The following is a 23,809-nucleotide window of genomic DNA, read 5'->3' on the forward strand; positions in this document are numbered from 1 at the left end:
TTTACGTTGAAGTAGGTTCCCTCTATGCCCACTTTATGGAGAGTTTTTATCATAAATGGGTGTTGAATTTTGTCAAAAGCTTTTTCTGCATCTATTGAGAAGATCATATGGTTTTTATTCTTCATTTGTTAATATGGTGTATCACATTGATTGATTTGCGTATATTGAAGAATCCTTGCATCTCTGGGATAAATCCCACTTGATCATGGTGTGTGATCCTTTTAATGTGTTGGATTCTGTTTGCTAGTATTTTGTTGAGGATTTCTGCATCTATATTCATCAGTGATAATTGTCTGTAATTTTCTTTTTTTGTAGTATCTTTGTCTGGTTTTGGTATCAGGGTGATGGTGGCCTCATAGAATGAGTTTGGGAGTGTTCCTTCCTCTGAAGTTTTTTGGAAGAGTTTGAGAAGGATGGGTGCTAGCTCTTCTCTAAATGTTTGATAGAATTCACCTGTGAAGCCATCTGGTCCTGGACTTTTGTTTGTTGGAAGATTTTTAATCACAGTTTCAATTTCATTACTTGTGATTGGTCTGTTCATATTTTCTATCTCTTCCTGGTTCAGTCTTGGAAGGTTATACCTTTCTAAGAATTTGTCCATTTCTTCCAGGTTCTCCATGTTATTGGCATAGAGTTGCTTGTAGTAGTCTCTTAGGGTGCTTTGTATTCCTGCTGTTTCTGCTGTAACTTCTCCTTTTTCATTTCTAATTTTATTGATTTGAGTCCTCTCTCTCTTTTTCTTGATGAGCCTGGCTAATGGTTTATCAGTTTTGTTTATCTTCTCAAAAAACCAGCTTTTAGTTTTATTGATCTTTGCTATTGTTTTCTTTGTTTCTATTTCATTTATTTCTGCTCTGATCTTTATGATTTCTTTCCTTCTGCTAACTTTGGGTTTTGTTTGTTCTTCTTTCTCTAGTTCCTTTAGGTGGAAAGTTAGATTGTTTGAGATTTTTCTTGTTTCTTTATAGCTATAAACTTCCCTCTTAGCACTGCTTTTGCTGCATCCTATAGGTTTTGGATTGTCGTGTTTTCATTGTCATTAGTCCCTAGGTATTTTTTGATTTCTTCTTTGATTTCCTCAGTGATCTCTTGGTTGTTTAGTAACGTATTGTTTAGCTTCCATGTGTTTGTGTTTTTTACGTTTGTTCCCCCGTAATTGATTTCTAATCTCATAGCGTTGTGGTCAGAAAAGATGCTTGATATGATTTCAATTTTCTGCAGTGAACATGGAGTGCTAATGTCTCTTTGAGATCTTGATTTCAGTTCTTTTGGATAAATACCCAGAAGTGGGATTGCTGGATCATACAGTGTTTCCTCCATTATGTTTTCCATAGTGGCTGCACCATTTTGCATTTCCACCAAGTGTCCAGGGGTTCCAGTTTCTCCACATCCTTGCCAACACTTGGTATTTTCTGATTTTTTTGATACTAGCCATCCTGACAGGTATGAAGTGATGTCTCATTGTGATTTTGAGTTGCACGTCCCTGATGATTAGTGACATTGAACAGTTTTTGTTTTTTGTTTTTCTTTTAATCTTTTAGCCATTTGTATGTCTTCTTTGGAGAAATGTCTCTTCAAGTCCTTAGCCTATCTTTTTTTTTTTTTAATTTTATTTATTTATTTATTTATTTTTGGCTGTGTTAGGTCTTCATTTCTGTGCGAGGGCTTTCTCTAGCTGCGGCAAGCGGGAGCCACTCTTCATCGCGGTGCACGGGCCTCTCACTATCGCAGCCTCTCCCGTTGTGGAGCACAGGCTCCAGACGCACAGGCTCAGCAATTGTGGCTCACGGACCCATTCGCTCCGCGGCATGTGGGATCTTCCCAGACCAGGGCTCGAACCCGTGTCCCCTGCATTAGCAGGCAGACTCTCAACCACTGCGCCACCAGGGAAGCCCCTTAGCCTATCGTTAAATCAGATTATTAGTTTTTTGCTGTTGAGTTGAAGGAGTTCCTGATATATTTTGGCTATTAACCCCTTATCAGATATATGGTTTGCCAATATTTTCTCCCATTATGTAGGTTGCCCTTTCACTCTGTGCATTGTTTCCTTTGCTGGGCAGAAGCCTTTTAGCTGGATGTAGTCTCACTTTCCCCCCTGCCTTCTGGACATCCTTTTCATCCCGGTTATCCCTTTGGATCCCTGGGTGTGGAAACATCGCATGGCTCTTCATTCTGTTGGGTCACACGGGGGGATAGGTGGCGTTACTAGCGAAGCCATAGAACAGAGGGGTTAGCGCTGCGGTGGACATGAGTGAGTGGGGAGTTGTTAACGACCAATGAGCATGAATAAGTAGGAGAGCAGGGGGCGAGGATGGGAGTTGGGGGCTGTCAGATTAAGTTACCGCAAAAGTGAAGGGCCCGTGGGGAATAGAGTGGAGGCAGAGAACTGTGTTTCATTTTCATGGAGTCATGGAATAGGCAACGGGAAGCCTGGGCTATAAGATGGGGTCAGTCAGGGCCACTTAGAGAAAGGAAATCTACTCCTTAAGAGAGAAAAGTAGAAAATCAGGGTATGTTAACTATAATGTAAAAGAATATTAAGGTGTGGAAACAAGGAAGGCAGGAGGTGTAGCTCCCCCTTTCCTGCATCCCCTCAGCATCCTTTGACTCTTCCTCTCGCAGCGTTTATCATCAGGTGCTGTCATAGCCGAGTTACTTGGGCTCCACCTCGAATTGTACATTCCTTGAGGGTTAGATCATCATCAGCACCAAGCACGAGGTCCAATAAATATTTGGTTTATGAACAGATACACATGGTGGATGGGCAGCAGGAGAAACTCAACATCCCTGAACACAAACGTTGGAAAGTAGAGACAGAAAGCTTTGCTAATGGTTTTTATTTTTGTCTTTTTACTATGGAAGAACTTTAAACATATGCAAAAGTAGAGAAAATGGTAGAATGGATCCCTTTTTACTAATCATGAAGCCTTAACAATGGTCAACATATGGCCAATCTAGCCTTTATCTGCCCCCTCCCCATTGGATTATTTTAAACAAAGCCCAGATGTTGTATTATTTCATCTGTGAAAATGCCAGGGTATCTTTAAAACAATAAAGAGACTTGCCTTTTAAAAAAATATAACCACAATGCTATTAGCACACCAGAAAACAGCATTCTTTGCTGTCATCAAATATCTGATCAGTGTTCACATTTCCCTGATTGTCTTGTAAACTTTTTCCCAGTTGGTGTGTTAGAGTTGGAATCCAAATAAGGACTACACATGCATTTAGCTGATAAATGTCTTAGGATACTGTTAATCTATAGGTTCACCCTTTTTTTCCCCCCTTGCAATTTATTGAAAAAAAACAGATCCTTTGCCTGTAGAGTTTCCCACAGTGTGGATTTTTGCTAATTATACCCCCTGGTGTAGCTTAATTTTTCTGTCCCCTATATTTCTTGTAAACTGGTAATTAGAACCAAAGCTTTGACAGATTTTCCATTTTTTGGCAAGATTTCAGGAAGGGGTGGTATATACTTTCTACTGTAGGACATCAGGGGGCACATACTACCTGGTCCCCCTGTCTGTGAGGTTAAGTTTGACCTGTGAACAGGTGTTGTCAGCCTGATCCATCCATCATAAACTTTCGCATCTGCTTTGTGCCTAGTGGTTTTAGCAACCATTGATAATTATTGTCTCGATCAGGGGCTGGCAAACTTTTTCTGTAGAGGGCTGGATAGTGAACATTTTGGGCTTTGAGAGCCATATGGTCTCTGTCATTGCAGACAGCAGCCTGATGCAATATGTAAATGAGTGGGTATAACTGTGTTGCTATAAAACTTTATTTACCAGATTAGATCTGGCCTGCTGGCCCTTATTTGCCAACTCTTGACCTACATCAGTTATTTCATTAGGGGTTGCAAAATAATATTATGATTCTGTCATTCTTTCTTTGTTTATGAAATGCTTCTGTAAAGAAGAATTTTGCCCCATCAATTATTTGGTTACCCTAAGGAACTGTTTGCAAAGGAAAGGCAGGGTAAATTCTTGAGTCTTTCCCTTGATTTATTATACATCTTCAGAATAAGGTGTTGGGTTCCTAGCATCTTCCAAAGGTGATCATTTTGTTTTTTTAAATATCATCATGAAATTATTGATTTTTTAATAAATATTTTTTTATGTGTTTATTTTATTTTATTTTTGGCTGTGTTGTGTCTGTTGCTGTGCACATGCGGGCTTTCTCTAACTGTGGCAAGTGGGGGCTACTCTTCATTGTGGTGCGCGGGCTTCAGTAGTTGCAGCACACAGGCTCAGTAGTTGTGGCGCATGGGCTCAGTTGCCCCAAAGCATGTGGGATCTTCCCAGACCAGGAATTGAACCCGTGTCCCCTGCATTGGCAGGCAGATTCTTAACCACTGCGCCAGCAGGGAAGTCCCGAAATTACTGATTTTTTACATATTTGATGTTTCAGTCCTGCTAGACTTAGGCCCTGTAGATGCACAAGAGAGCCTAGTGGCTAGTGTCTTAATAGTCACACTGCAGCCATGTGGCACTTCCTAGGCGTTTTTAGCTGTCCGGCAGAATGTGTTTGATGTACACTTGTTATACAATAAATCAGTGGTCTCCGTCTGCAGCTGTAGAATCCATGATGCTCAAGTTTTCAGTTTTATTAGGTAAGAAAAACAATGTTTTTCAAATTCAGCAATTAGATTCCTTCTCGAAGTTTTACATGGTTTTTAATCTATGTTAAAACACTTGTTTTTTTAAAAAATTTATTTATTTATTTATTTATTTTTGGCTGCGTTGGGTCTTCGTTTCTGTGCGAGGGCTTTCTAGTTGCGGCGAGCGGGGGCCATTCTTCATCGCGGTGCGCGGGCCTCTCACTATCGCGGCCTCTCTTGTTGTGGAGCACAGGCTCCAGACGCGCAGGCTCAGTAGTTGTGGCTCACGGGCCCTGCTGCTCCGCGGTATGTGGGATCTTCCCAGACCAGGGCTCGAACCCGTGTCCCCTGCATTGGCAGGCAGATTCTCAACCACTGCACCACCAGGGAAGCCCAAAACACTTGTTTTTAATCATGACTAGGTCACTGCTATTAAAAGCAAAATTGACATTTAAATGTTCATAGTGGGGTATTATTTAGTTAGCCTACAATCTGAAATTTGATTTAATACCCTTTGGTTTTTCATTAGTGCCTAGTGGAAAAAGAATGGACAGTTTTAAAGAACTCAAATTTAACATTGTTGTACATACGGAAATGCTCTCTCCTGATTTGTCATCCGTATTTCACTTAAATCAGTGGACTCTTCTGATGCTTCTCCTCACTTCCTTTCTCCATTGTTTTAGCTGTTGAGATTCACTGTCTGCATTTTCTGTCTGCTGTGGCCAAACGTGCACCCTAAACCCATGGTGGTGTGTCTTCCCCCTTAGATGCTGGTGGTTTTGTGAGGTCTCCTTTATGTGTTTGTGTCACTGACCTGCTGCTGCTTTGACACCTACTTGTCACCCTCTCTTTCCTTGGATTTAGGGATGACCTTTATATTTTCTTCTCAACCTCTTCTTGCTTCCTTTTCTCTCTTCTCTTTTCCCGACCCATTAGCAATGTTCCTGAGCCTCGTTTTATCTCTCCTCAGCATTTCTCTCTTTCTTTCTCTCCAAGCCTCTCTACCTTGCTTGGGAAGCTCATAGTTTGCCAGTCTTGATTTCATGATTTCAGTTATTCTGCGTATGCACATGATTCTGGAACTCTGTCTCCACTGCTGAGCTCTGATGTTTCTGTTTCTATATTTATTGTCAAGGATGAGATGTTTAAACTTTGACTTTTTTTTTTTTTAACAACTGAAAATAAAATCCAAGAGAAGGGAATACATCATGTTCCTGAGGTACCTTTTAAAGGTAGTCCCATCCCTCATGGAGCTCCCAGTGGCTGCTTGATCAGTGAAACGATTTTGAAGATGGGTTTAAGACCTTCTGAAAGTTGCCTCCCGTACCTCTCTGTTTCCATCTTCTGCTGCACCCTGTCTCTGCTCTGGCCCAGTATCTGCTGGCTGTCCTTGCTTTGGACTACTCTATGACATTTCTCCATTTAATATATCTTGTCACACTACAAGTTTCCCTCCTTTCCAGGAAGATTTTCCAGACGAGTTCTGACCATCTTCAGGGATACCAGCAGCTGAATCCTTTTTCTCTCAACCATGAAATTAGGAGGAATTTTTTTTCATGACTTAAAAACTTCCCCAAACCCATTATTTTCTGGGCCGATAAGAAGGGAAGCAGTGTTTGCCTTTTGAGAATGTGAGTGGTATGTCTGACAGGCAACAAGATCACTTAACCTTAATGTGTAATAAATGTAAAACTATCTTTCCTAACAGTGTGCTTCTTTTCTTATACAAATATCATTTGTTTTTTCAGGAGGAAGGAAATGTTTATTTTATCTCATTAAAAAAAATCGCAGTTCTTTGCTTTATTCTAATCTTCACAGTTGCGTATTTGCGGATCAGTAAAGCCACTTTATGTAGCTGTGTTGCAAAGTGACACATTCATTAAGATTGAGGCGGAAAGGCCTTTTGCAAAAACTCATTCAGGGCAAATAAATTCAATAACATTTAATTTAATATTTCTGTTTCTCCTTGCCAAGCTTGGACTAAGGCATATAGTAAACGTGGTAGAATTTAGAAAGTGATTTTTTTTTCCTTTAAAAATCTTTTTGCCCATTATTAATTGACGTATTGCATTAATTGGATTGGTCACATTTTACTGAGTCAGAGCACAGTTGGACTTCGGTAAGTATAAATGTACTCCACTACAGGACATGTTGTAGCCATTTTTATTAATGATGCAAAAGAGATGATATATTCTTTATAATTATGGGAAGTGAGCAAAACACTTTTGGGAGAGATGAAAAATATTTGTGTGACTTTGTTTTTACTTTAGAATAATATTATAACAAGAACATCCTTTTAGCTTTTACTGCATTTATAATTTTGAGAAAGCTGTGAGTTTTGAGAATACTAGTGATGACTTTTGCTTAGTATATAAGGAAACATTTAGAGAAAATTTAAAAACTTTAAGGATAAAGAATGCCTCCTTAGATTGATATCTGGACATTTACAGACAAACAGTCCTATAGAAGTTGTATTCTATGACTTTTATTAAAGGTTATCTAGGAGCCTAAACCTGAAGTTGACAGTGGATAAATATTTATGAAAACTGGGGATTTTCAATGGTGAAGATAAAAGAATTCATTCATTTGTTTAACATGTATTGAGGGCTTTCTAGATACTATGATTTATGAATCTTTTTACATACTTTTAAAAAAATTTATTTTATTGAAGTCTAGTTGATTTACAATGTTGTGTTAATTTCTGCTGTACAGCCAAGTGATTCAGTTATACATATATATACATTCTTTTTTCATATTGCTTTCCATTATACTTTATTGCAGAATACTGAATATTGTTCCCTGTGCTATGTAGTAGGACCTTGTTGCTTATCCATTCTATATATAATAGTTTGTGTGTGCTGACCCCCAACTCCCAGTCCATCCCTCCCCCCCTCCCGACACCTTGGCAACCACAAGTCTGTTCTCTATGTCTGTGAGTCTGTTTCGGTTTTGTAGATAAGTTCATTTGTGTTTTATTTTAGATTCCGCATATAAGTGCTATCGCATGGTATTTGTCTTTCCTTTCTGACTTACTTGACTTAGTATGATAATCTCTAAGTCTTTCCATGTTACTGCAAATGGCAATATTTCATTCTTTTTCTTTTTTACATACTTTTATAGTTAAAGATTTCTTGGGGAGTTCAGATAATCAGATTCAATATTTCTTTACAGAAATGGTGGGGTGTTAGATTTATAATTTAAAAATCTGGATTAAAAATGTATAGTATTCAAGAATATTTACCAAGACAACGTGCTGACTTCACCACACTTTGAAGGGTGTGTTGTACCATCATCACACATTGGTAGAGATAGGAGGAGTCTTGGAGACAACGCAGTCTATTTATTTACGTGGCAAGTATTTAATGAGTATTTACTCTGTGCTGGCTTCTGATAGGCGCTTGTGCTACAGTGGTAAACAGTGGATCGATGGCTCTTGTACTCTTAGAGTTGACGTTTTAGTTGTGGACATCAAGAGTAGACAAACGAATTATTAGTCAAATTGGGCTTGTAGAGGTCTGTTGAAGAAAGTAAACGGGGTGATGTAATAGAAAATAAAGGGTAAGGAATTTAAAAAATAAGGTACAGGTTTTCCTCGCTATCTAAAGGTAGAGTGTTCCTATAAAACCTTTCGTTAAGCTGAAATGGTATAAAGCAAAGAAGCAATGACCTTAGGACACATCTTGCTAACAGCTGCACAAAATAAATTGAGGAAAAGTACAGATGCTCACAGACACAGTTCAAAGCTATGGCGGCTGGATGCTGAGATGTTGAGAGGCTGAGCACGGTCCCTAGGAAGGAGCTTGGTGGGGCCCCTCTTGCTGCTGGGGTGCGCGCTGCCTCGGTAACGGTTGCTGCAAAACCAACACTGAACACTGTTTTCGCTTGTCGCCTTTTTTCATAAAATTGAAAATCCTCCATAGATTTCTTTCGATTAGCAAAAACAGGTATTAATGTAGGTCTTTTGTAAAAGGGAAGTGACATAAAGTGAACTTTCGAAAAGCGGGGGATACCTGTAATTAGGGAGGCCCTCTTTGAGGACTTTCTGATGAAGTTGAGATCAATAAAAAGGAATGAGCTTGGCAAGGACATTTCATATCAGCCTAAAGCAGGAAAGAGTTTGGACTGTTCCTGGAACTTAACAAAGGTGGCTGTGACAAGAAGGCAATATGGGCGGTGACTCAAGACGAGACTGGAGGGAAGGCAAGGGCCAGATTGTACAGTGAGCACCTTGCTGTATGGAGTCTGGATTCCACTGTCTGTGTAACGGAAAACTATTGAACAGTGGTGACTGCTTTGCTTAGTATATTGGGAAACATTTAGAGAAAATGTAAAAGCCTTAATGACAAAGTATACCTCCTCAGAGTGATGTCTATATAAATATAATCTAATTTACATTTTTAGAAGCTCATATTTGGCTGCTGCAAAGAAAATAGTTTGTACTAGGGCAAGATAGAAGCAGGAAGATCAGTTAGGAGGCAGTATCGTAATGGATAAGATCAAATGTTGGGTGAAGTTGGAAGCTTGGAGACACACTTTGGAGGTAGAATTGACTCATGCCGCCAATGGGCTAGATGTGAGGAGTGAGATGCATTGTGCAGTCACACCTGACTCCTAGACCGTGGCCTGAAAAACAGAGAATCGGTGGTGCCATTTATTGTGATGGGGAAACTGTGTTGGGTGTGGTTAGAAGTAAAGATCCAAACTTGTCTTAGATTTAACTTACGTTTGAAATGTTGGTAAGAATATAAGGGGAGGGGTCCAGTAGGCGGTCTGGAACTCAGAGGAAAGGTATGAGCTGCAGACACAGAATCGGGGGAGCTGTCAGGTGGTATTTAAAGCTGTGGGAGCAGATGAGATGATCTGGGGGAAAGATTGCAAATAAGAAGAACAATGGCTCAAGACCAAGTTCTTGGGGATTTGGTAGAAGAGGAGCTGTAGAGAACACCGAGAAAGAGTGGTCAGGAAGAGAGCCGGGAAAGTGCGGCATTCCGGCAGGGAGGAGAAGAGAGGGCCTCAGGAGGAAGGGCGTGGGCGATATACCAGTAGGTATATCACCTTTGTCTTCCAAAAGGCAGTTGTATTGGCTTGGAAGAAGAGGGAACATTTGAGTATGTGTGCGTGAGTGTGTGTGTGTGTGTGTGTGTGTGTGTGTTATTAGTTTCATTTAGTGAAACAAGCATTAAAATAATTAACTTACTTCTACCTAAGTTTGAAATTGTAGAAATTGTGCAAAACACCTATGTTAGTTTCTTTGATCATTTGATTCTTTCTTGATATGATTAGAGAGTTTTATTAAATTTTGGCCAAGGGAAATTGTGGGGAAAGGAATTAATAGCAAAGAGATTTGTCTAATGGGAAAGGGCTCAGTCACTTTTAATAATGTAATTTGCAACCTATATTGCTATTAACCCTTGATCTTCTTATGTTATACTTCTGCCTCTTCCAAGTAAAGAGTAAGGTACCAAGCAAGCAACCTAAACTTATAAGACTTATACATTATCTGTTCGTGCCCCATATAGATAGAATAAGGAAGAAAAAAAAACTAATGAAATTTCCTTTTCATCTCGTCATGTAGTGGAGATTATTAGGATCCTGTACACTTGGTAGATTACGTTTTACTTGCTGTATGTTCTATCTATAGATAGAAAACCTGGGTACCTTTTGATACTGTGTTTGGTGCGTATCTTATATCTACTGCCAGTTTAGAATGCTGAAGTACTTAATGTCAATGGAAACATTATTTCTAAATTTCTAATAGTATCCCTATAGTGCTAATTTATGTAAAATATTTCTACCCGTGTGATTTCATTGAGTCCTTACAAGAACCTGTGAGGCAGGTGTTCTCTCCTAGTCCAAGATCATATATAACCTGTCAGTACTGGAGTCAGGCCCCACATCTAGGTCTCCTGAGTCCATTTCAGGCTGCCTGCAAGCGGTGGCCATGCTTCTGGCTGCACAGGCCCTGAGGCTGCAGGCGTGGCTATACGTAGGGTGAGGAGTACCTGCCTTTTCTCCCTCATTGCAGGACATTCACTGGTTTCAAAGCGCCGGCAAATGATGCATTGTAAATCCCTTCTCCATCTGTTTAAATAGTGGCCTCTCATCCAGAATTACAGCCTGGAGCTCTAGGTCATTAACTTGGCTGTATTCTAATAAGTAGATTATGGTTCCCCATCAAATTAAGTTGCTTGGTCTTGGAGGAGGGGTAAGGTAAGAGTTTCAGTCTCTGAGGCAAGTTTTCTGGAAGGTGCTCAGAATGCTGCCAAGCAGCCATTAAGGGTTATTGGTGTTGGAGGTTAAATCATTTAGAGTCAGCTGTTGATCCTTCAAGAATGAGCGCTCGGCACCTGCTGAGCCTCTTCCTCCAGGGTTTTCTAAGTTAGAGCCTTTTATTATAACAAGAAGGATTTTTCTTAATGTAAAGCCATAGCAAAACCCCCAAATCTGAGCCTATCACGCTATACAAAAGCTTAAATATTGTTAATGTTCCCTAAGGGAGAACTATAATAATTGGGACTTAGAGCAGCGTATTATTGACGATCTGTAATCATTAACAGTAATGTGAGCCTTTTAAACTCTAACTGGAAGCCAACTTCACAAATCTCTAGATGGAAGAACTGCACTTTCTTGATGGTAGATGCCACATGTATGGTTTAATCTTAATTTGAGACTCAAGTGCCATAAACACTAAGATTTGGAGTGTAGGGTTTTGTGAATGAGAGATTTGGCATTAGCGAGATAGCAAGTGTGTGTCATTTATCAGTAGCTGAGCTTAAAACCAGTGTCCTGTGTCGGTTATTCACAAAGAAGGATGGTGCTAGAAGTGTCAGAATCTCTCGTATGTTGGGGGTAGGGGAGAGCTATTAGTCAAAGAATCTAGGATGTCATAAAAACTGATGAACAAAAACCGACTATGTTTGAATAATGATGTTCCATTTTGCAGAAAAAGAAATTAAAGACAGAACCAGGTCTTTAGCACCATCTCTAAAAACAGGAACCACAGATAATGAAAATGACAGTTGCTTAATTTGTATCAGTTTTTTTGGTTAGAGAGCCCTTTAAAACTTATTGTCTCTCAAATAGGGAGCAATGTTAATACTGTTGATTTTCTATGACGGGAGGAGGATCCAGGAAATGAGAATTAAAACTTGGCAGTGTTGCTGTTTCGTAAGGGGAAAAATATAACCTGTCTTGTTAATGACAAATTAAAATGGTTGATGGAGCATGTGAGCATGATTCAGGCTAAATGAAAACTGTATGAGAAATACTTGGAAGAAACTAAACTCACCCTGAGACATATAAATATAATTCATACAGACAGTGGGGTGAGACACAGGATAGAGCCCTGGACAGGCAAAAAATATGATCACAGTGATGGCTTATTTTTTGAGCTCCATTTGTCCTGACTTTTTATATAATCTTGGAAAAAATGCTTACCTTTCATGGGCATTTACACATCTATTGAATGGGAATTATGGTGCCCTTCACTATTGTGAAGGCTATGCAATGTTTCTAAAATTTTTGAGCTTCTTAGGGAAACTCTCTTAATTAACAGAAGTCATTATAGTAAAAATTATAGACGTTTATATACGGAAGAATATACAGGAACTTTATTTTGACCAAGAACTTTCTAACACAAACAAAAAGTGCAAGAACGACAGGGCTAGGCAGTTTCAAAGTGTGTAAGAAAGTCCTTTAGATAGGATGATAGCTGTGGATAAATGAAGACAATTTCTTTGGGACAGAGATTAGTTTTGGATTAGCTTTGGATTAGCTTTGGATTAGTTTGGAAAGGGATCGTTTAGCATGATGTGTTGGTTATCTGTTGTTACAAAACAAACCACCTCAAAGCTTAGCGGCTTAAAACAGCAGTCATTTTATTTGCTCATGATTCTGTGGGTCAGCACTTTCTACTGGGATGATTTTTTCGCTGGTCTCTTTCTGGGTCACACTTTCAAATGGCTGTAGTCACTAGTGGTTCATCTGAGGCTGATTGGTCTATGATGGTGTCACTCACATGACTGGTGTTGGTCTGGCTTTTGTCTGGGCTCCCCGTCCTCCCACCGGCCCCCCCTTTCTGGTTTCTCATCTTCAGGGAGCCTAGCCTGGGCTTCTTTACATAGTGGCCCAAAGTTCCAAGGGGCCAGGAGCAGAAGCTGTAAGGCACCCTGAGGCCAGGGTTCAGAACTCTCACAAAGTCGCTTCAACTTTGTTAGTCAAAGCAAGTCACAAGGCCAGCTGAGATTTAAGGGATGGGGAAGCAGATTCCTCCAGCCATTGATGGGCTGAATGGAAAGTCACATTGCAAAGGCTGTACAGGGCTGTGGAGAATTACCATAGCCATATTACTACCCCTACGCATGATGGGGGAAGGCCAAAGGATATTTAGGTGAAATGGTCTACTAGTAAATTTAAGATTGAAATAGAAGAGTTACATCATGAAAAGCTGGGGAAGGAAACCCCAAACAAAGACCCTGAACAGTCTAAGTTTTTAAAAGTAGATATGAATGTTTTTGAAATAGAAAAATATGAAGAATCCTTATCTAATGGCTTTTTGATATAAATGGTGCATGCTAATACAACTCTCTGAAATAAAATGTAGAACTTGAGAGGTATAATTTAGGAGAGATATCCAAGGGGAAAGTAAAAGGATTCTTACACTCTCGGGTGTCATATTTATTGATTCTTGGGGTTAGACAGTTTGCTACAGAAGAATGAAAACAAACGAATGTGCAGAAGGGAGAATTAAAAAAAAAAGGTATGAACTTAGGGATTAAAATAAATAAAGTTTGATACATATCTTTATGCAATAGTCACTAAACGTGATTAGGACTGACAGTGGTCTCCTCAAATTAAACTTTTATCACAAATTCCCACCTTTCCCATCTGGATAAATATTTGAAAAAAAAAAAAATCCAGGGATTACAGTTGGCAAGGATTCTGGGAAGACAGCAAGATACAGTGGCTCCTTAGCCAGCCAGTCTCAATTCTGCTGTTTCTGGCTCTCCTGACCCAAACCGTTCCTGGAGCCAAAAGAGCCCTGGGTTCAGGTGAAATCCTGAGCTCTGTGGAAGTTGGAGGTGAGCGGGGACAGGTGAGGGCCTTCTTCCTGGGTTGGGCTGGGCTGGGCTGGCAGTGAAGATTGGCATCTGGTGAGTCTTGGGGGAGGACCAGAGTGCACTGGATGCTATAAAGAGCTTGACCTACAGAGGCTGGGGGACTGCTGGGAGGAACATTGAAAATTGCCCTCATCCCACTGTATGTATGTGAGTGTGTTTGTGTGTGTGTGTCCCACAAGAGACCTAGGAGAATGTGAACACTTGGGCTGAGTGAGTCCTCCCTGTCTTGTAGGCTGGGAGGGTGTGAGGAAAATTTGCAAGAAACTTCCCTCCTGGTGACTTGGCAAGGCCCTGGTGTCTGCCTGCTGTCGCTCTGTGAGGTCACAGGAGTAGAGACCACCGCGCTCCCACCTTTCACGGAAGTGTAGTCACGTGGGTCCTCCAACAATCAGACCAGAACCCCAGTGATGTAACAGAGAGACAGCTGGAGACAGACGCCGAGCGGACAAAAAATAGTAAGAGCACATAAGGAGATTTAAATGCAACACAAGAAGACTTCCTAGAGATGAGAGGCATGCTTTTCCAATCAAACGTTTCAGTAAATGAATTGAAGGAGATGATGATCATCCCTGAGACCTGAATGAGGAGCCAGGTAGGTGAAGTGGAAGAATCTGAAAGCACAGAACTAAAATATAAAGGGATGGAAATCACAAGAGAAAACAGATCTAGGAAATATAACATGTGACTAACAGGAGAGCCAGAAGGAGAAAAAGGACAGATGGAGGAAAGGCAATACTTAAATAAATATAAGAAACAAATTTTCTGAGCTTAACAATCAAGACTTGACTCTGTACATTCAAATCGCTCATCAAGTTCCAAACTAGATTTATGAATTCTCTGTGTGTACTGGAAAAGTTCTTGAACTCTTTAGAATACAGAGCAAAATCTTAAAAGCTTCCAGAAAGAGAGAACAAATTACCCACCATTAAGGGGTATCAGACTAAGCAGCAGATTTCTTATCTGTGACATCTGAAGCTAGAGATAGTGGAGTAACTTCTGTAGAAAATGGAGACAAAAAGCCAGCAGCCTGCAAGTCACATGCATAGCCAGGCTGCCATCTCTCTGTCAGGATAAAAAACATTTACTGTTACGCAGGAATTCAGAGATGTCATCACCCATTTTCTAACAAAAATACTCAAGGAAGGAGTATCAAACAAAAAGCATCCAAACAAAAAGTTAATCAGAAATACCTCAAGGTGAGCAGAGATAATAGAGGAAATTTTTCTTTTCTTTTCTTTTTTTTGAAAATTTCTAAATTAACCATTTAACTCAAGTGGGAAGCAAAGAATAAGTTCAAATATAATAGTCTTTACATTAAATGTGAATGAACTGAATTTTCCCATTAAAAATTTGATACTGTTAGGCTAAGTTAAAAAGCAAAACCCAGGTATATGGTATTTTAAAGAAACATTTGAAACAAAGTGATAGAAGTTGAAAAAAAAATGATGGACAAAGATCTCAGGCCAATATAGAGAGTCAGAAGAACTAGCAATATGAGGTTTAGTATTTAAGTTATATTTAAGTTAACTGCATAAATAGGATAAGGAAAGAAATTATATAATAATTCTAAAAAAGCACAGTTTATGAAGAAGATAAATAAGCATGTATGTATAAAATAACATAGCCACTAAATCTGTAAAGGACAGTATTAGAAATGCAAATGCAGTTATGGTGAGACACTTTTAATAAACCTCTCTCATTTGTCTCAACCCATCTTAACTTTGTGCAGACCCCTAAGATGGAGAAATTGAATAAATAAAAAAAGTTAGATTTAACGGATATGCTAGAACCTTACATCCCTCGAATACAGAATATTCTGTTCTGGATTACTTACAAAACTTGATTGTATACTTGACCACAAAGAAGACCTTAACAAAGCCAAAGGAAAAGAGGTTTTTATAGATCTTGTTCTCTGATCATAATCCAGTAAGATTAGAAATAAATGAGAAGGTAATAAAAAAGAAACTATTTCCTTGGAAATTTAAAATCACTCTTTATAACATTTGTATCAAAGGAGGAGACAAAAGTCACTTTACAAGATATATAGAAATCAATAAAAGGAGCATGATTTATTCCAAAAGCTATAGGGTAGAATGAAAGCTGTAGCCAGTGGAAATTTTACAGCCTTTGAATGTGTTCCTTATTTAAGAATAAAGACAAAGTGTGTCTCATCATGAAATGAGAAAAAAGAATGACAAAACAAACTAAAATAAATTAGAAAGAGGTAATAATAAAGATAAAAGCTGAAGTTAATGAAATAAAAAATAATAGAAAGGATAAATATATTAATAATAGCTGGTTCTTTGAAGCAATAAAATAGATATAAAGATTATGTGTCTGATTCGGAAATTAATAAAGAATAAAATATTTACAAGACAAAAGGAGAAAAAGGACATAATCAGAGCTATAGGAGCAATTCAAAGAAGATAACGATAACTGCATTCAACTCTATGGCAATGGGTTTGAAAAACCAGAAAAAATGGATTATTTCCTTGCCAAATATAAATGTCTAAATTTGACTCAGGAAAAAGTGGAAAATTTGAATAAGACAGTACCATAAAAGAGATTGGAAAAGTGATTAAAGAGCTTCCATTTAAAAAGACAAGGGATCATATGAAGTTACAGCTGAGTTTTATGTAACCTTTAAAAAACAAATAATTTTATCATTATTTGGACTGTTCCAGAAGATGATGAAAAGCCCCCTAATTCATTTGTAAAATAAGCATACATTTAATTACAAAACCTGATAGAGTACAAAACTAGTCTGGAGACCAATTTAACGTTGAATATGGATGTAAAATTCTAAATAAAAGATTAGCAGATAGAACCCATCAGTGTATTTGAGGACCCAACTATGTATGACTAGGTAGGGTTTATTCCAAGAACACGAGTGGAAATTTTTCAGTGAAATCCCTCACATGATCAAATTAGGGCTAGAAAACCACATGGTTACATCAATAGATGCTGAAAAAGTATTTAATAAAATGTATAGACACAACTAATAAAAAGTATAAATTAAGAATGGAAACTACATTAATAGGCCATTTACCAAAACCAACAGTATCATCCTAAACAGCAAAACACACAAAAATTTACAGTTAGTATTAGGAACTAAACAACATTGCTATGACTTATTCATTTAACAAATGTTTTTTCAGCACTTACTTTGGGCCAGGGTATTGGTCTGTGTTCTCAGGAATGAATAAAGAAGAGAAAAGGCTGTGACTCATGGAGCTTACATTCTTGTGGGAATTATTAACCTTGTCTTAGAGTTTCTGGTAAGTTTGTTAAAAAAAGAAAAATGAAATAACTGGAATAAATACTGGAAAAGACAAGCTAAAACTATCTTTTTTTCCCCTAATGATATGATTGTATACCTTGTAAATCCAAGACACTCCAAGTAAATCCTGTAAGAATGAATAAGAGAATTTGGTAAGTGGCTGGATTAAAAATAAATAAACAAAATCAAAAGCCTCCTTCTTGCCCCATAATAGCAACAGGCCCTTAGAAATAAAGAGTAGGGACAAATTAGAATAGTGACAAAACCTTAAAAATACTGAAGAATAAGTTTAAAAGAAAGGCACGAAACATGGAGAAAATGAAAATGTCTTATTGAAGAACATAGATCAAGATTGTGAACAAATTAGAGACTTACCATGTTCTTGGATTGGAAGTCTTAATATTGAAGTATACATTTGATGTGATTCCAATCCCAACAGTTTTTTTCTCAATTTGATAAAATGATCTGAAGGTTTATAACAGAAGGTTAAGTGCTACCAGTAGCCAAGAATATAATTCCTCCATTGCCTCCCTCCAGACCACTGGAATGTAAGCTCAGGAGGGAAGGGATTTTGCTCACTATTGAATCTTCAGCACCTATAACTGTGTCTGGAACATAGGAGACACTTAATAAATAGTTGAATGAATTAATAAAAAAACTCCCTAGAGGAGACATAACTTACCAGGTATCAAAATATACTAAAAAGCCATGGTATTCAAATTATTATGGTCGAGACAGATGGCTAGACAAATAGATCAATGGAATACAATAGAAAATCAGAAATAGATCTTGCAATGCATGAGAATTTAATATATGACAAAGACTGTATTTCAGTTAATCAGAAAATGATGGATTATTTAACAAATGGGATTGACACTGATGGCTATTGACCTGGAAGAAAAGAAAATTAGAATCCTACCTTACACCATATATAAAAATAAAAAATAAAAGTTAAAAGTAAGGCACGAAAAATTTTGTAAGAGAATAACTATATGTACAATATTAGGAACTGCATATACGATATAATATTAACTATGATCAGAGACTCAGAAGCTGCAAGAGAAAAGATAAATATATGACTGTTCAAAAAATCAAATATTTTGCTTTTCAAAGGATATTAAGCAAAGCCAGTCAATAGTAAATTTGGGGAAGTGTTTTTTTAAAATAATTAATTAATTAATTAATGTATTTATTTATTTTTGTCTGTGTTGGGTCTTCGTTTCTGTGCGAGGGCTTTCTCTAGTTGCGGCGAGCGGGGGCCACTCTTCATCGCAGTGCGCGGGCCTTTCACTGTCGCGGCCTCTCTTGTTACGGAGCACCGGCTCCAGGCGCGCAGGCTCAGTAGTTGTGGCTCATGGGCCCAGTTGCTCCGCGGCATGTGGGATCTTCCCAGACCAGGGCTCGAACCCATGTCCCCCGCATTAGCAGGCAGACTCTCAACCACTGCGCCACCAGGAAAGCCCTGGGGAAGCGTTTGTAATACAGAGGATAGAATTTAATACTTGTAAAAAAAAAGAGCATTTATAAATTGAAAGGACCAACAACCCAATAGAAAAATAAGTAAAAAATATGAAGACATATGAGCAAATACAGAGGTGGCCAACAAATGAGAAAACGGTCAAACTCAAATAATGATACATCACCCCTCAGACTGGCAAAAATTATAAAGCTCAATAACATCTATTGCTGTTAGAGCAAAAGAGCACTCATATTACTGAGTTGAAGTACATGTTACAGTCTTTTTGGAAAGCAATCTGGCAACATGTGTTAGGAGTAATATCTGTTTGACCCAAGAATTCCACTCCTTGTTCTCTTAAAAAAAATAAAACACCTGTATGCATGGATGTGTATCACAAGATTGTATTCTGCAGTAATGTTAGTGTAGGGGAAAAAAATGGAGATACATGAATGCTTACCAGGGGAGGAATTGGTGAGCTATATTACATACATTCAAATGGTGAAATGTTATACAGCTGATAAAAAAGGAATTCGAGGCTGTATTGGTTGAATTGAGAGATTTTCTGAGCCATTATTGAGTGGGAAAAAGGAGATGCAGAAAACTGGGAATAGTAGTTAGAAAAAACAATGGAATAAATGTGCTTATGGTGTCTTTACAATTATATGTACATGGATAGATATATGCATGTGGAAATATATATGGAAGAAAACACAGCAGGTAGTTAATATGGGTTACTGGGGGCAAGGGTGTGGCATTCAGGCTGATGTGAGTGGAGGGAAGTGAGGAGGAGAAGTTAACCAAATAAAACACACACACACAGACCACTAATAAAGAAACAATATGTATGATGACTTTTATATGTTTATGTATATAAATTTGTGTGTATAGGCGTGCAGGCATGCACGTATGCACACACGTGCAAATGAAAATTTAAAAGTAAAGAACTCTTGTTTGCTTTGGGTTGTTTTATTCCATTATTTATTTATAATTTCTGCAGTACTAAGCAGGAACCTTGCTCTAAAAGCACAATAAATTCTCAAAGTCAAATGCAGCATGGTAATTGTATCCTGGCTCTTTGTGTTGTGAGTAGCAGAAATCCAACCAAAAAAACTAGCGTGAACAAAAATGGGGATTTATTGGCTCATGGGAGCCTCACACACGATTAGGTCCAGAGGCTCAGTTCAGCTCTCATCAAAAGTCTTTTGCCTTTGTCTATATCTCTGCGTCCTGCCTTCCTTGACTCCTTTTTTTGTTTTTGGCTTTATTCTCTCTTAGTCTCCCTCTTGATGGCATGACAGTTCCCTGATATATCCTTTTCTGGTCTATGTTCCTTCCCCTGGCCCCTGGCATGTTTCTTCTTCCTCCAAGCTTCAAATTTAAAAAGTCCTAGGAAGGAGCTTTGACAGGGCTGGTTTGAGTCGCCTGCCCACCCGGACTGGTCCTTGTGAGCAGGGGGTTGGTGGAGTCCTGTGATGAGCCAGCTGGGTCACAGATCCACAGCGTGGGAAAGAAGGGAGGCACTGCGACTAGTGCACCAACCCAACCGCAGCCACAGAATTTGAGTGAGGGGAAGACTTCCCCAAACAAGCCACGGCAGTTGGGAAGGAAGCAGTGTGGTCTAAAGGAGAAAAAGAGATCCTAGGTAGGCAGACAACAGATATCCACTGGAGGGACTCTGCTTCGAAATACAAGCCAAGTTTGCATCTTCAATATCAAAGGAATTGAGTAGTGGAGAAAGTGGATTTGAGTCAAATACTAAGTAGGGCAATGAAAATAGTCATTTGCCCAAAAGCTCAAATTGATTTATAAGAATTATAGTAGGTCATTATCTCCTTGTATATTCTTACCCCAGATGATTTATCAAAGGCCTAAGTAATTAATGAGAAATATCAGCTTCGGATATTTGAATAGGTGTTCTTCTAGGAAAAGAAAATCTTTTGTATTTGTTCTTTCCCCCAGCTTTAGGGAGATGTAGTTGATATACAACATTATGTAAGTTTAAAGTTCACAATGTGATGATTTGATACGCATATATATTGCAAAATGATTACCACAATAAGATTAGTTACCACGTCCCTCACCTCACATAATTACATGTATTTATTTTTAAGGCAGTTTTAGTATGCCAGATTCTTCTTTCCCCTGTGCCTGGTGAGGCATACTTTTAGCAGTTGTTGCCATGAAGGAGTGCTCCAGATTTGCTCACCTTAAAGATTCCATCCTTTTTAATATTGATTTATAGTGATGCTTGGATATTTAGGTGATAAATGAATGACTGACATTTCAATTTTGTGAAAAAAATGAATGAATTTACAGATCACAGAGGAAAAAATAAGTTGATCTGAAATATCCATTGACAGAAAAATCTGGGCTATCAAAATAGCTAATGTATTTAGCCGTGGATTTTTTTTTTTTTTTTAACTTTTTACTGTGAACGATGACACCAGTACAGAAAAATGTCCTGCCTGGTGGTGTAGCACGACGTGGACATTCACAAGGTTCCACCACCCAGGTCAAGAGATGGAACCTCCTCAGCCTCTTAGCAGCGCCCCCCGCTCCTCCCCCCACCGCAAAGGCATCTGCTGTCCTGACTTTTATGTTAATCACAACCTGGCTTCTCTTCTTAGTTTTACCATCTAAACTTGCATCCCTTCTACAGCTTAGTTTTGCCTATTTTTTGAGCTTTCTAGAAATGGAATCATATAGTATGTGCTTTTTGGGGTCTGGCTTCTTCTTTCATTCAACATTTGAATTGTTGCCCACAATTACGGAGTGAACGCAGGGTGGGAACGGGCTGGAATGCCCATCTTTTAGAGGATCAAATTAACACCTCCACTGATCGTAACCCTATAAAGTTACAGATTATTATTCGAGTTCTTTGGGGGACCTTAGAATCATAACGAGATACATGAAGTATTTAAGAACTCTAGCGGTTGGTACCCCATCCTCCCAAGAGGAGAAATCACTGTGCTGTTTATGCCATTCTAGAAAGAAACACTTGTGCTGGTCCCATTTCCAGGGATGCTACCAGAGCTCAAGGCTTTCAGCCAGTCCTGCCCAGAAGTGCCACTTTCAGAGGCAGGAGTTGATGAAGTATTTCAAGCTGATGGAGTGGGTTTGCTAGAAAACTCCTTAGAGTTAAAGTAGGTATCTTTTTGATTGGATGTTTGAACATTTAGTATTTTCTTTGCATGTTACCAAGAAGCCCCCATATGAATTTTTATAAATATGAACATTATGATCATAACACTGTATCTTAACATATTCAAAGGTACGAAGAGTGTTTCTGTGAAAAAAGAAAGCTTTATTTAAAATAAAGTTATTCACTTAGACAGCTCAATACTGCCTAAGCAAATAACTTATGTTCCCAGAATTAGGAACTAAAAATTGTGGTGGGCCTAACATAGAACATTCTTACTCCTCTTCTAATGGTAAGAAGCTTGGTACAGAAAGTATTAATGTAACCAGCCGATTGTCACATGCTGGCAGTGTAATGTATTCTCACATATGCATACGCCTTTTAAACATTTTTTATTTTTCCCCAGTTTTATTGACATCTAATTGACATACAGCACTGTAAGTTTAGGGTATACAGCATAATAATTTGACTTATGTATATTGTGGAATGATCACCACAGTAAGTTTAATTAGCATCCATCATCTCATATAGAGACAGAAAAAAAGAAAAAGAGAAAATGTTTCTTCCCTTTGATGAGAACTCCTGAGATTTACTCTCTTAACTTTCAAGTATACCACATACAGCATTGTCAAAACTATAGTCATCATGTTGTGCATTACATTCCTAGTACTTATTTATCTTATAGCTGGAAGTTTGTACCTTTTGACCGCCTTTGTACCATTCCCCCTTCCCCCGCCCCACTTATGGGTAACCACAAATCTAAAGTGACCTCTTTTTCTATGAGTCTGGTTTTTTTTTTTAAAGTTTCCACATGTAAGTGGGATCATACAGTACTTATCTTTCTCTGTCTGACTTATTTCACTTAGCATAATGCCTTCATGGTCCATCAATGTTGTTGTAGATGGCAAGATTTCCTTTTTTATGGCAGAATAATATTCCATCATATATATATGAAGAAGTTGGTATATATACATATACTTCTTTATTCATGTTTAACACTTAGATTGTTTCCACGTCTTGGCTATTGTAAATAGTAAATAATGCTGCTGTGAACATGGGGGTGCAGATATCTGTTCGACATAGTGTTTTTGTTTCCTGCAGGTACATTCCCAGAAGTGGAATTGCTGGATCATATGGTAGTTCTATTTTTAATTTTTTGTGGAAACTCCCACACTGTTTTCCATAGTGGATGCACCAAATTACATTCCCACTGACAGTGTGCAAGGGTTTCCTTTTCTCCACATCCTCACCAGCATTTGTTATCTCTTGTCTTTTTGATCATAGCCATTCTAACAGGTGTGGAGGTGATATCTTATTGTGGTTTTGATTTGCATTTCCCTGATGATTAGTGATGTTCTGCACCTTTTCATGTACTTGTTGGCCATTCATATATCTTCTCTGGAAGAATGTCCATTCCTGTGCTTTGTCCATTTTTAAATAAGACTATTTGGTTTTTTGCTATTAAGTTGTACGAGTTTTTTATATATTTTGGATATTAACCACTTATCAGATATATGGTTTGAAAATATTTTTTTCCCATCCCATAGATTATCTTGTCATTTTGTCGATGGTTTCCTTTACTGTGCAGAGCTTTTTAGTTTGATATAGGCCCACTTGTTTATTTTTGATTTTGTTGCTTGTGCTTTAGGTGTCATATTCAAAATGAAGTCATTGCTAAGACTCATGTCAAGGAACTTTGTCCCTATATTTTCTTCTAGGAGTTTTATGGTTTCCAGTCTTACATTTAAGTCTTTAATACATTTCGAGTTAATTTTTGTGATTGATGTAAGGTAGGGGTCTAGTTTCATTACACTTAAGCCTTTTATTGGTGTTTCTAGATGTATACTCTGGCTTTCTGTGCCTATAGATGTAATTGTGCTTATTTATCCTCACTGAATGTTTTACTCTCTCTTTTCCTGATGTCTTTATGTATATGCTTACATTCTTTTTTTCCCTTATTCACACAACTTCACGTACATCAGTCCTTTCGACAGTAATGGAGGCAGTTACTGCTGTGAGTTCTTCTGGTACCATCAGCTCCAGCAAGGCTGAGTGGGAAGGTAGCTGCAGAGAGAGTACAACATGTTCTCTTGGGATGGGCCTTGGGTCTGTGTGTGGCTACCAAGAGGGCTGATGGAATGGGAGCCGTCCAGGAATGGGATCACTAGGGACCTGCCCGGCACTAGGGACCATCCTCTGCAGGCAGCTAGGA

The 23,809-nt window shown here is 38.5% G+C and overlaps 1 protein-coding gene across 2 annotated transcripts in view; it reads left to right on the plus strand.

The window, feature by feature from the left end:
• RNF182 (ring finger protein 182) overlaps window positions 1-23,809 on the plus strand; it is a 50,509-nt gene that overhangs the window by 21,590 nt on the left and 5,110 nt on the right. Inside the window, exon 1 of one of the 2 annotated variants that reach the window (XM_059940672.1) lies at window positions 21,541-21,601. The exons of the other annotated variant lie outside the window; for it this stretch is intronic. The gene's annotated coding sequence lies outside the window, so the exon portion shown is untranslated. Of the gene's footprint in view, window positions 1-21,540; window positions 21,602-23,809 lie in introns of those variants that run through there. 2 annotated transcript variants of the gene reach the window in all.

Source organism: Balaenoptera ricei, chromosome 11 (assembly GCF_028023285.1).
Source record: "Balaenoptera ricei isolate mBalRic1 chromosome 11, mBalRic1.hap2, whole genome shotgun sequence".
Lineage (NCBI taxonomy): Eukaryota > Metazoa > Chordata > Mammalia > Artiodactyla > Balaenopteridae > Balaenoptera > Balaenoptera ricei.